This window comes from Ambystoma mexicanum, chromosome 4p, assembly GCF_040938575.1.
Source record: "Ambystoma mexicanum isolate Mex_15411 chromosome 4p, UKY_AmexF1_1, whole genome shotgun sequence".
In the NCBI taxonomy this organism is placed as follows: Eukaryota; Metazoa; Chordata; class Amphibia; order Caudata; family Ambystomatidae; genus Ambystoma; species Ambystoma mexicanum.
In genome coordinates this window covers 278,133,306-278,145,946 of record NC_090927.1, presented here as the reverse complement: position 1 = coordinate 278,145,946, position 12,641 = coordinate 278,133,306, and the positions used below count along the sequence as shown (strand labels likewise).

Below are 12,641 nucleotides of genomic sequence, written 5' to 3'. Positions count from 1 at the left end.
GTTTCATTCTTGCTTGCACCTCCACTGTGCATGGCTCTTGCTGCTTCTCAGTGTGCTTCCTGTGTAAAGTACAGAACCAAACTTCAGTCCATAAACCGTTTCTGTCTCCGCAACCTTGCCTTGCCTCAACCCATGCAAAGGGCACAGTCAGGAAGCAGAGTACTATTTGCCTGAAGCTCTCTCAACAGGAATTGTTTTCCCCTGTGAGCAGCATGCCTTTAAAAACCCAGATATTGACCCTCTTTGTTTGCTTGTTCTGTTTTGTTTACAGAGCCAACAGCACTCCATTCCAACCTGAGGCCTGTATCACCAACTCCTTTTTAGTTTGGGCTATTAGGTGGCGCTGTAAGCGCTACCTTAAAAGCCAAAACTATTGTAATTAACATAAGAGCTTCAAATATGGGCTTTGGAAGTGGGCCTGTAATGCTTTTTCAATAGAGACGACATTTGAGGAGGGATACACAGTTGTAATCCCACCCATTCCCTGCCCCTAGCCAATGTAATGCCTATGGCTAATCTCACCCATTCCTGCCCATCTCTGAATTCTTTGATTTTGAGTGGGCTCTACCATGGAGGCAGCCATCTGGATGACTGTCTCTAAGGAAGCTCTCTGGAAACAAGCCAGCCATCTTTGAATGGTAAATATACCATGCATCTTCCAAACAAAATGATACATTTTCAGACAATTACTACATTTTTTCCATTTATATTTTGATTTATATGTAGAGCGAATTTCAAATATATGTAAGATATGATTTCACAAAAATACTAATAAATGTTAAATTTCAAATATATGTAAGATACAATTTCACAAGAACACTAATTAATGTTAAAAAATGTATTAACCCTCCTTTTAACTTATAAAAATATTTCTTGTGTTTCTTTTCTTTTTACAAGCATACATCCTGATTTAAAACTGCACATTTGTTTTTCACTGGCAAAGCATGGATAAGCAGGGGGAGGCTTTGAGTGGTGCTCGATGTCCATGGAAGCTGCCCAAAGCTTTGTCTCCTTGCGCAGGGTTCACAGAGGGATCCCCTCTTGTTTTCAGTCCCTCCTCTCCCTGGATTCTACCATGCAATTGCAGAGGAAAGCAGTTCCCTTTAATGAAGGTCACAACAAAACGATGGACTAGACCTTCGTGCACCTCTGTGCACTATAGAACTCGCTTGAAGCAGGCGCACAGCAGAAGTTAATCCGAGCACAGGGGAAAGCAGCTCACTTTAATGAAGCTCACAATGAAACAATTCCCACATCACCGTGCACCAGTGAACTAACTCTAGGCAGGCGTACAGCAAAGTTAAACCGGCTGACAACGCCTGCTCCTCCCCTCTCTCCCTGATCCACTGTAGCACAAAGAAAGGGTTCCTTCCCGAAACCAGCAAAAACAGCACGCGGCTCCTGTAGGCTTCTGGGAGGCTCTGTGTCTGCAGACAGGTAGGTGAAAGCTGCTTACGACGACCAAATGCATCCCACACGTGTTGGTTGCTGACTATGAGCACCTGTCTACTCACTATCAGACCTGTGTGTTTTGAGGGGATGAGGGCAAGACCGTTAAAGTGCCAGCATGAGAAGGTGGCAGGCAAGTGAAAGGCAGGCTGCTGTCATGCATTGTGTATATGTCAGCCAATACCTGGGTGGCGTGAGCTATATTTTTTTAAAGTGCTGGTGTTTTGGAGACAGTGTACCTTATGGGGCGTGCCATGGACTTCAAGATTCTATTGAATCTTCAAGATAGATTTTATCTATGTTTTTAGGGTGCGTTTTCATGGAAATGTCCTCACAGTGTCACTCTTGTGGCTAGTACGATTTGGCAGAAAGGGTGAGAAAGACATAATTAAAAATCTCATTACTAGGTCGACAGGATGACATCCCAATGGAATGCCACGCTCGAGTCCAAAGCATTAATGTAACGCGCAATTGCATTCTGGAAATTGGAGTCTGAGTTTAACTTCATTTTGAACAAATGGTACTTGTTTCGTAAGTTATGGTGATTTTTTCACAGATCGTCATTGCCAGTTCAGAATTTGAGCTGTGCCAACCTTATGTCACGGAAATGACTTGGATTCTTGTTTTTTCTTCCTTTCTTTAAAATAAAAGCTATTTTGCAAAGTGATACATTACCACACAACATGATGTAAAGACTTGTCACATTTGTCAAAGTGCCTGTATGTGCACTCATTTCCTTTGTAGCATTTTAAAAATACAATTTCACCAGATAACTCGGGCATTCTCAGTAAATATTCTGTATGTGTCCCTGTCAGCATTTAAGATAATTAAACCAACTAATGCTGGGCTTGTTACTGCCTTCTCTGTGCTGCAGCACACAAACATACCCATTGTTTCTGCCGCTCTCGTGCCATACATTCGCATTGCAGCGTCTTTGTCATGTGGACTCAGGTCCCTTCCTGATCACTGGCAATGTAGCAGAACATGAAAGGACGATCATTTTCAGCAAAATGAGCCAACTTATTATCAGAGCAAACAAGGACTGATATTGGGCCTCATCACGAGTTGGCCAGTACCGCGGCAGTAATACAGCTGGGACACCGCCCAATGGTACTAGCGCTACCAAATCTTGGTCTGGCACAATCACAAGATGGTGCTCAGGAGCTCCATTACAGTCGGCGGTAATTGTGCCAAAAAACAACCTGAAACTTGCCATTTATACCTCCAGCAAAAAGCTTAAGTAAAATTGCAATTTTCGACCCAACTCGTAATTTGGTCAACCCTTAAATGCAGAGGTAATATCGTTCCTGCTGCATGTAAAGACTCAGGCCAAATTCGTGATGAGGCACATTGTCTTTATACGAAGCTGATTAATCGACAACAAAATGTCTGCACTTTCAGCAAATGGCTCAAACCACCGTAATGAAGATGCTGTTTATTATTGTAACCATGTAACGTTCAAAGAGACTGCAACATTCGCCCAGCCAAAAAGCAGGGCAGGAACCAATGGCGGACTGGTCTATAGAGAAGTCTGGAGATTTCCTGTTGGGCCGCTGCACCATCATGAGCCCTTTTACTAACAGCACTGAGAATTCTTTAGTTTGGGCTATTAGGTCTTGTTCTGTTATGAGGCCCGGTTTACAAGCTCTATTCCCACCTTGAAACATTAGCAAAATTGTTCTATAGCTTGAAGACTGTTCTTGTAGAATTCTTGCGTGAGTCACAATAATACGGGTCCCTGGTGTACCAGGCAGCACTACTTATAGGTTTGCAGTTTAGACATATCACAAGTTCTGTTCTTTGTTGCTATAAGAAATACCCAAGTTACAATTTTCCAGATATTACAATAATATTCTGTTTTCCCTTAGTTGTTATGAATATCCTTGCTACAAGATAGATTGCTATCAGTTTCTAGTGTTGGTGCCAAAATGTAGTGTAGGGTTCCCTATTCATTACAGTTAGTTCCAGATGGAGAAATAGCTACGCTGTTTAAACCTGTTTCCTGCTTGTTATTGTTATCGATGCCTGCCTGTGCCTTCTTTTGTCTTGTATGTCCAGCCCCTGATTAAGGTTCCATTGGCCCATTCAATGGCTCCAACATCCATGCCCGCTTTTCCTTAGAACTCTGTTGGATTCCTTCTTAGCTTAATTAGACCATTCCAATCAATGTTCTCTTATCATTTGTATCTGTTTCCGTTTGCTGCCTACCTTTTAGCAAGGGTGCCAGTAAGTAGGAGCTTCATAGTGCCCTGTGTACATGGACAGCCATAGCTCTCTCTCTGTGTAAGGATGTTGGGTCACTGTGCAAGAGCAACGGCTGCAATGCAATTTGGTGATCTCTCTGCAAGTTCGATGTGTTCACATTCATTCAACCAAACCTGTAATTTCTTCCTTGGGGGTTTGCCTCATGAGCTCTTCATCCAGGCGTTCACTTGTTCAATTGTGTTTGGCTTTTGTTCTAGCAAGATTGTGTGTGCCGCCTCTTTGTGTGCTCTTTACACTGCAGGTTTCAGCCAGCTCCAGTTGCATACTCTAGTCTGGTTCTTATCTCAGTCCAGTTCTGTGGGGCACAAATACAGCCCAAGTGTTTGAAAGGCCACGCAAGGCCCCTATTGGGTGAGAGAAATAGGCTGCTATGAGATTTATTGGAAAACGAGGCCCAGCCAAAACTTTTGTTTTCAAACATGAGGCCTACTGAAGGACAAAAAAAGAAATGGGCCTACTTCAAGTGAAGGAGAAGGTGCCCAAAAGCTTAAAATGATTGTGCACGCCTGGTGCATGGAAAAATAAGATACCTGCGGCTGGGAATGATATTATCCTAAATACATGGAAAGCTACACTTTCTACTTAAAGAGACAGCTAGCAGCATGTGCAATATCCTTATGCAACATGAGACTGTGATTCAGGAATCCGGTTGAAACCGAATCTATGCCATTTTACACGAGGGAAAAGAGCGTTTATTTTCAACAGCCTAAATGGCATTTAAATGGAAGGGCTTATTTCATTTTTCATAATTGAACACTGGTGCTCTCTGTGAACTGGCCTATTTGGTGAATTTCTGAATGTACCTCAGGATTAATATTGTGGAAGCAAAAACTATATGTTATAAACAACAGGTTTGAATGTAATTTACTATGCAACTGGTTGAGCACAATGCTGTGCAAAATGTCGAAAGGTAAAAACCTTTGGTTGATCTAAAGCTGTACTTTCAAAAGCTTGGATGCAGAGGGGCTTTTCCACTGAAACGAAAATGTGACCCATGACCTGTTGTTTTGGGCTCTGTAGCAGAAAGATGTCTGGTTTTCAATTTAAAGAGAAAAAATACAAAGAAATGATGGAGGAGAGATTTCAACTATGGTGATGCAGATAACCCGGCTTGCAATGATGACCTTAAGGTCAGGTCTTCCCATAAAATGCGCATTAAGCCTCAAACAACGTCCTTTGAAGCTCTTGAGGAGAGCTAGAATAAACATGGGCTAAAAGTCACATGCCCTGTTAGTGCATTTGTACTCGAAATCTAGAAATGTTGGGGGCTATGAAAGTGAGTGAGGCTTGTGAGGCAGAGGTTTAATTAAAAGAAGAATACATTTTGTTCCATAAAGAGGGCAACGTACATGCCACAAAGCTTGTTCCGGACGTTTATTAAAGGTGACAGAAATCTCCTTTGAACCATCCTAAAATGATTTATGTGAGATAAACATAGCAGAAGTTATTAAGAAAAATGTGATTCTGGCTTTCCCATGATTCCAAGAAATTTGAAAGTTGGTGTGAGGTGAAGGACAAAATTAACGTTTGATGAAGTGTCATATTTGTCACTAGTACGGTCCACGAGGAAATGAGGAAATTAAGAAAAACTGTAGCTCCGCCCAGGAAGGGCGTGCTGACTTCCAATTAGCATCATCTGATACGACCTTAAAATGTAGTTCATAAAAATATATACATATATGCAATTATCTGAAAAATGAGGGCAGTTGCCATGCTGATAGATTAAAAAGAGCTGAAAAATGTAACTTCACCTGTCATTTTAGAATGACGTATCATTCTCCTCACTGAGTTTACATAATGCACCCCTCTCAATTTCTGATCCTATTAGCAGCCATAGGATCAAGATTTGTGGATTTGTGGGAAATTATGATGATGTAGGAGTGTCACGCTCCTATAAGAAGGCAATTTTGCATTAGAACTGGGCTTTTTGTGAATTATTCCAGGAGAGAGTTGCTGCTGGACTCTTGTGAGGAACAACTAGCAGAGAGGACTCAATTCTTGTGTTGGAGACAGTGGATGGGAAATAGAAAAGCTAGCTGGGAACCACACCAGAGGTGCAGAAGGAGTCTGGGTGTAGGAGAAAATCCTTGACTGCAAGCCCTTGACCAGACCTGTGCTGTCCTCGGAGGAGCCCTGCTGTTTTCCCTGACCAAAGCCTCCCATGTAAGTAGATATCCCAAAGCCATCAATTGTGTGGGAAGTCACCTGCCTTTATCCCTTTTCATTGGTGGGTCAATAAGCCTTTCGCACAATTTATTAAATTCATTCAAAGTAAATATCCCTTTGAAAACCACCCTCTCTGTTGAAATTGCAGTGTTTTTGTAGCAGCCATCCTTAAACGTTCCATTAAAGTGTGGGGAGCGGGGACTTTGTGTAGATCCTTAGCACATTTGATTAAAGTAGATCAATTAATTCCCATACAGTAATTCACAGGATGAGTGTTAGAATTTGAAACTAACAAAAGCTCATGCCCAGTGTGTTAGAGCCGGTATTGCCCAGTGACGTCATTTCACGAAAATGCCAGGGGTAGCGGAAGTGACATCATACGACCCTTGAACTGACCCCACGCCAAAGTGATATCACGGGAAGCGATGGAACACAACCTCTCACCCCTTGACAAAACAGGAAGTGGCATCACATAGCATTGTTCCTAAGTACAGTACGAAAAATATGGTTACAATATCACTAAAATACAATATATATTTCATACAAGAATGGATCGCCATATGTATTGTTAAGATCAATGTGTATAGGCCCATATTACCATATTACTGTGAATCCAAGCAGACGTCCATGTCCAAATGATAGCAATGTTTTATTAGATAGCACTTACGCTTAAGCGCTTTATATAGAACAAATATACCTACAATATCACCTGTGTTGGTACTTATTTATCGACCTCAGAAGGATGAAATGCTGAGTTGAGCTGTTTAAGAACAGACTTAATCAGTGACTCACCCCATGAAGTGTGCCTGAAATAAACCTTTTATGAGTCTAGCAATTATTGTATAGAATTCCAGAAAGACACATTATTTGGTATTCCTATTGTTTCTTATTTAGGGTCACTGCTGAAAGGGTTAGAACTGTAGAACCCCTATTCAATTTGTGCCCTTTTTTTAAGAGGCCTGAACAAGAAAGCCATTCACTCCAGAAGCAAAGAGCCACATGGAGCTGGCCACAGCCCAGGAGCTTGCATTTTTTTTTTTTACTTTTTCTTCTAGGGGTAGCAAGGACGACCCCAGGGAAACCAAGGGAGACCTTAGGGGTCGCAGTTGCTACCTCTGGTGACCCCTAAATGACATCCCTGGTATAGCCTACAACGACTTGGGTGACTGTTTCTGAAATCCTTGACTTCCACATAGAAATGGTGGGGGGTGGGGTGTCCATAATCCCAAAAAGAGATAATCCACAAAACACCTACTTTTAAGTCAATGTGGAGGGTGCAGACAGGTATTCATCTCATCTGTATGTGTGTTGAAAAACGAAATTCCCCTTTCATTTAAAATCAGAATTACAAAGTATTGTTCTCATCCGTATGTGTGTTACAAAACGAAATTTCCCCTATTGTTCCCATTTTTCTCAGACCCCAAAATACCAAGCCGTGCCTTTTATTTTCATGTGTGTTCAAAAACGAGTTCCATTTGAGTCCCTTTTTCCCAACCTTGCCCTTAAATAAAAAGCTAAAAAACGATTTTTCCCATTGAATTCCCTTCACAAATAGCACCTTTTTAAATCAGCAGTAAAACAGTGTTTCCATTGTGCCCTGCACCTTGCCTTTCAATCAAAGGGGTCATATTAAATTGAGGCCTGGAGCGTGGGGGTTTATGGAAGAAAAGTATTGTTTCAAATTAAGTCATTTCTGTGGATTTTGTATTGTATTGCAAATGTTTTTATTGGTTAAAGTGAAATGAAATCTGTTGTAAGTGGTTATTGCAGGCTTTGCAATTTCATCTGTGTTGTTTGAAGGATAGACCTATTGTTGCGCTATTGGGTGTTGACACAGCATTGGTGGCTGATGTTAGTCCGTTTGTCAAACCTTGATTAAATAAATAAATAAATACATATTCTTACTATACACCAGCCTGGTTCCTAGTCCATACAAGGTATTTTTTGGGGTTGGGTGTGAGATGGGTTGGAGGTTCACCAAATTGAATCTGAAATAAAAGCGCTTTATTGTGCGCCACCTTGCTTGAGGGGAAAGGCACTCCCTGAGTTGAGTGTGACTGCATAATAAACCGCGACAGTCCAGAAGGTATTGTTCAGTCTTGTGATATTATCGTACCCCTGGCTTACTGCTCTGCCAGTAGTGACTGTTGTGTAGTATATGCCAAACCATCACCCTTCCCAAATTCGTGTGTGGAGGCCTCTCTCACCTTGCTTTGACCCAATGGTACTGCCTCTCATTATGCAATACCTGGGTCTTCACACAACAGATCCAGAGACTGAAAAACCACAGCCAAGACCCTTTTATGTGGGATGCCATTAGCACGGAATAGAGGACCAGGCATTATCCAGACGTCAAATAACAATGTATCTCTTCCAGGGCTACTATGAAAGGTCTGCCAATGATCAGCCCTACAGTGCCAAGAAACCATGTTTATGGCCTTCATGTGCTTTACAAATAGGATAACACACCTTAAGAAGAGTAAAACTATGCGATGAAAAAGCCTTTAGCAATTATTTGCTTTTTTAATATTCATGTAAAAGTTGCAGTGGGGGATACATATAATGAATGTACCTTGGTATTTATAGGTTAGGTAAATTCATATATTTTGAACACTATATTTAGATAACAAAAAACGAATGTTATTCCATGTATGAGATAAGTACACACATTGAAACTCCTCCCAGGCAATATTCACCTTGCATATGCCCTGCACATATTAAATTGTCTCTTTGTGTTCAGTGACAGCTATTTGTTATAGCCTAGTGCCTAGTTTCGCTCTAGCGCTTAGCTTTACATCTGGCTAGATGAGCTGTGTATATGTGTGTGAGAGTAGTGGAGCTTGGAGTGTTGGTGTGAGGCCTGGAACAGAGGGAGCATGAGGGTTCCAGGGACAACGGTTGGGGACAGGCAGGGAGAGAGCCAGAGCAGGTAGAAGCATATTTCCTGTTCTCCAGTCTCACTTTCCTAATTTGAACTGTAACATTAAAGATGTTTACCTTTTTCTACATGCCTGGCTCTGGAGTGGTTCCAGTGTGTCTTGCCTAAGTTAATGCCACTCCAAGATACATCATTTTGGCGACGAGCACTTTAAGAACCCAGTGGAAGGTGTGAAAGGGGATGTGTGATGGAGATGGAGACTCAAGGAGAAGAACAACTGTGGCCTCACACGAGATGTCAATCCATGTAGGGAGTGGAGTCCATGGAAGTAAAGCAGAGGCCATAACAAGTGAAATCCAGAAATGTCTGTGCTGCTTGAGGACAGGTATAAGTCTTGCACTATGGGGGGAACATGAGGCTGGAGCAGAGTACCCATGCAGGCAGCCAGAAAATGAGAGTACACACTGCCAGTGTACATATGAAGCAACGGGCAGCAGCAGAGGCCGTGAGCGAGCTGTGGCGTCAGGCTGGAACGCAGTGATTAGACCCGGCGCCATAATCTCCTTGTCTGTGTTCGGAGAAAGGGAGATTAAAGGAAAGGCCATTAGAACATGCGCACGTTACGTGATGACATTCACGGAACTGGCGAACATTTGCATCTGGGAATGGAATCATGAAGATGTCCTCGGGCTGCGTTATGAAAGTTCACTTCGTGCGATACTAGCATCCAAGAATGAAGACGAACGTAAAGTGAGAGGAAGCAGCAGAAGAGGCAATAAGCGGTGACTGTGAACCGGAATATTAAGAGAAGTTTGTAGTACATTTAATTTGAGGTATGCACGTATTAAGGAACTAAGCGGCCGTGTCAGCATCAATGTTTAAAGGATTATGGTAATGCTTTTATGTGTTTTCCGGGATGTTGAGTGAAGCAGTGAATTAAAGACATGCTGGCATCCGGCGCAGTTCTTGTCATTGCGGCGCACCAGCTTAATGAGGACTAACATTCTATAATTATTTGAAGATGAACTGCAATAGTGCAGGAAGCAGCAAATATATAAGAATCATTTTTGAAGGAGATTTGGCTGAACAACGTGGTATTGGAATATTTTAGTGTTTTAAACTTACACGCTTAATAATAAATAATAATACGTTTTCAGGAGGATGTTAATACAGTGCGCTGCAGTGCAAGTAAACACATGGGGCCAATAGTGAATTTAGAAGCAGTTTTTATGAGAGCAATGCTGAGTGTGCAGGGTTGTTGCAGAATAAATACAGTTTGCAGGTATTATTTTTGAAACAATGTATGAGTAATGTCGTGGGACATGGATATTGATTCAGATAACATGGGGTCAGATTCAAAGTATATGATGCAGAGTATGAGTGCAGTGTGTGCTGTCTTGAAATGATGTTTAAATGCAGTCAATGCATTATTTAAATGATACATGCACATATTTTAATTGATCCTGTATGGCATGAATAATGTTGAACTCTTAGATGATGATGCGCAGGGTTTTGAAATTGGATGAAAAGTTTTTCTTAAATGAGGATAATTGGTTTTTAAAGGTGAAATGTCCACAGAATTATTTTTTAAATGCAGTTGCACATATATTTCTTAAATTAGGAATGTTTTTTGAAATGATGACTGTACAAAGAGTTAATTCGGATGTTTTAAAAATGTAATGTTATGTTAGTTTTGCACACACGTTCAGAATGGTGCTTGATCACCACCATGTCTGTGAGTGCTGTTCATCCTTTGAACATATGTATATATGTGTGAGAGTAGTGGAGCTTGGAGTGTTAGTGTGAGGCCTGGGACAGAGGGAGCATGAGGGTTCCAGGAACGACGGTTGGGGACAGGCAGGGAGAGAGCCAGAGCAGGTAGAAGCATATTTCCTGTTCTCCAGTCTCACTTTCCTACTTTGAACTGTAACATTAAAGATGTTTACCTTTTTCTACATGCCTGGCTCTGGAGTGGTTCCTGTGTGTCCTGCCTAAGTTAATGCCACTCCAAGATACATCACTCTTGTTATTTGCCAAACTCATGGGGTTTTACTTTGATATATGTTGGAAACAGGAACACATGCAGGGAATGATCCAGCCTCAGGAGAAATGTCATTCCCCCTCACTCCTCCTGCCTACATTTTGACTTATTAAATGTTTTATGGCGAAAGCCCCCCTCCAGCCCCACCCCCAATCCCCTGCTGCTGGAGTCACCCTAATCAGCTGCCGAGGTTTGCGCTACTGTGGCACTGCCCCTGGTTAGCTGACACTGCCAGTATTGAAACCTTTAGCCGGGAGGTTTCACCTATCCTCTGCAGAAGGTGTTTCATGCTGCTGAGCTGATCTCTCGTCCCTGAAGAGATTCCTTGTGCCCACAGCAGGCCCAGAGTGGTGCTGCCTTTGACACTGCTGAAGTACTGCATCTGGCGCCAGTCGCCGGGCCTACTCTCCACAGCGTTTCCCCACCATCTCAGGATGCTGCCAATCTTCTTCATGAGACCTCAAAGGGGGTCTCTGCTAAATCGGTGGCCAAGGGCTCTTCTAAAGCGGCTGAGGAGAGGAGGATCAGATCACCATCATGGCGGGTCCGCTCAGTGCCATATGATCCATTAGGCCAAGTAAGCACCGGCCTATGGGCCCCACTCCGTTTAGGGGCCCAGCGACGATGGATCAGAATAAAGTGGTGCAGAAATTAAAAATGTATTAGGAGATTATTTTGCGGGGGGGTGGGGCCATCCACAGGGGTTAAACCGGCTCTGGCTCCACTCTATCTACCATTGTGGCCTCACCCAAAATCTTTAATTGTTGTAACATAATTCTTGTACTGCTGCATTATTAACTTATAGTTAATGCTAGTGCTCTAGACTCGTTCCTGTTTTTGCCATCAGTGGCCTGCTTTTCGGATGGAATCAATACATTCTTTTAACTAGTGGATTTTCCAATTTGTGTTCACATTTCTGGCTTCAATCTCTAGGTGAGTCGCCTCATTACCTTTCCTTAAAGCTGATGCGGGTGGCGTAGGTAGGAACCAACCGAAGAGCATGGCTCCATGATTGCTCCTAGTTTACCCTGCCGTCGAGGGGAATTTTAGCAGCATACAATGCAAAATCAGCTGTGAAAATATACCTACTGCAGCATGAACATCTGCTGCCCCCGAATCGCCGGATCTAAAGATATGTAAACCGGCTCCCTCAGCGATATCGGCCTCTGAAATCTGCGCCCAGCTGGCGAAGCAAAATTCAAGATGGCGATCGGCCAGTCTGGACAGTCACGGCCACTGAGGGGGAGGGGCCATGCTCTCCTTCGTGGCCCGAGCTGGCACTGATCTGCTCGACTGGGGCTGCGGGCTGAACACGGACTGCCGAGCCCACGGCTGTTGGAGGAGGGCCGCTGCCTGTGCTGATTCGCCCACGCAGCTGACAAGCACCCGGTGCCGGAAGCCTCCCGGTGCCACGCCAGCTGAGGCCCGCTGAAGCCCGTCGGGCAGAGGAGTCTTTGGAACCCCGGCGCCCCATGGGGGGGCCTCCCTGATACCGCCCCTGCTGGAACTTCGGACCGGCCCCTCCTGCCGGAACCTCAGACTTGCGATGTGGGGCGATCGGGGGCAGTGCCCCCAGGAGGATTTTCTCCATTCCTAACCTGCGAGGTCTGACCAGGCGGACCTGGGAGCGCGGCGTACCGCTCTGCGGCTCCCAGGGGCCTGGCCTGAGTCTCCATCAACTGCGGGCATGCCCCTAAGTTCCTCGACACACCGTGGCACGGAGCTGCCCCGTGGGTCACGGCGGGGTGGCAGAGGGGGCGGGGAGCCCCGCACTCATAAACCCAGCCATTCAACCCTCGCGGTGAGCGCCGGGGGGAAATTCCAGACGGGCAAAGCACAGCA

The 12,641-nt window shown here is 43.8% G+C and overlaps 1 protein-coding gene across 1 annotated transcript in view; it reads left to right on the top strand.

The window, feature by feature from the left end:
- The window catches only part of LOC138452822 (adhesion G-protein coupled receptor F3-like), a 496,652-nt gene that overhangs the window by 293,887 nt on the left and 190,124 nt on the right, over positions 1-12,641 (top strand). The gene's annotated exons all lie outside the window — the stretch shown is intronic.